This window comes from Galendromus occidentalis, unplaced genomic scaffold, assembly GCF_000255335.2.
Source record: "Galendromus occidentalis unplaced genomic scaffold, Mocc_1.1 scf7180000075886, whole genome shotgun sequence".
NCBI classification, from domain to species: domain Eukaryota; kingdom Metazoa; phylum Arthropoda; class Arachnida; order Mesostigmata; family Phytoseiidae; genus Galendromus; species Galendromus occidentalis.
The window spans coordinates 6,060-7,631 of record NW_003803876.1 but is presented as its reverse complement, the minus strand read 5'-3'; positions in this window follow the sequence as shown (position 1 = coordinate 7,631).

Below are 1,572 nucleotides of genomic sequence, written 5' to 3'. Positions count from 1 at the left end.
CCCCCGACGCTCACCGAAGCCGACGCTAGGACTCCCCTTCAGGCGGACGGTCACACGCGCCACCGCGCTCCCCTCCGTCCTCGGAGCAAGGCCCTCCCCACTGCCGCCCGGCCTGACCCAGCGCCAGCGCTCCCGGCACGCCGTCGACAGGTGCCCGACCCGTTCACACGCCAGGCACGTCTCGAACGCTGCCCTGGGGCAGCAGCGTGCGTAGTGCCCCACTTGTCGGCACAGGGAGCACCGTTGATAGGTTTTCTCGGCTATCTAGCCTACTAACTCTGGCTGCGGTGAGCTCGAATCGATGCTGTGCTTGATACAGCTGGGATAACGGCTAATAAAGACGAACACTGCTTGGTGTGAAATACCAAAGGCTCCCCCACTAGTACTGATCTTTATTATGCCGTATATAGTGCTGGAAGGAAAGGGCCAAGTCAGTAGCCCGTCCATAGTAATTATGACGGTCACTGAACTTACACTACGTTACAGAATACTGAATTCATTGTTCCAGCGTCCGGTCCGGACACCGTGAGTCAACCCATGGTCATTAGAATTTCCCTGGGTAGTTATTATAGCCCATCAACTCCCCCTACACAGGAAAACAAGGGGCTTGATGAGTCAACCCTATTCCTCTAATTACAAATCATTATTCTCATCCGCTCCACGAACACTTTTATGGTTCGGGCGTTGTTTTCTCATACATGACGCTGACTCGCTCAGCTTATCTAAGCTAGACTTCGGTTTCAGCTATCTAAGCCATCTCCGCGTGAGGCTAGAAGTGACGTTATGTCGCTTTCCACACATGACACATGGTGCTGATTCTCAATCTCCAAGCTTTGCTTGAGATTTCCTTATCTGAGCCATCCCTCAGTGCTGTTAGTAATCAATAATCAAGCAATGAAGTGCGCGAATTCAAAGTTTTTGGGATTTCCGATTATCAGCTTCAGACCAAGTGTTCGCGACTTTCTGTCGCAGCTTCCGATATCTCTGATTGAATGATGATTTGGCATCTTCCCTCGGAATCCTCTCACAATTCTGAGGCTTACTTGAGGAGCCTCACCGAATCAATATCCTTTATTCCTCAAGATGGATTTTGGCGAAGTCTTCACGCTGATGACGGCCAGACGCACCCCTAATCCATCGAGTGAAAACTCTTCAAGACCCCGGGATGGACCACAAGTTCTCCCGTTCAAACCGAGTCGCAATCCGCTACTTCCGCTCAGCGCAAGGAAAGTTCAGCCCCATTTCAGCTCGTTGTGCAGATGGAGATTGCTCTCCGGGACCCTGGCGGTATTTTTAGTGATCTTCGTGATTCTCTACATCGGTGAGCCAGTAGAATCCGAATCGCAAGAAAATTATTTTCCATCATGGCTGTTCATGCTATCTCCACCGGTTCACATGTTTTGCTTCACGTAAAACATCCGTCCCGTCCAGTTTTCCAGGTTGTGACGAATGTCCTACCCCTGAAATCGTCACGACTCGCACGGGAGTCATCACACGAATAAGCATCGGCAAGTTCAAGTGTCTGCGACAGTCAAACATATGGAGATGCGTCTCTAGCATAAGTCGGCAGTG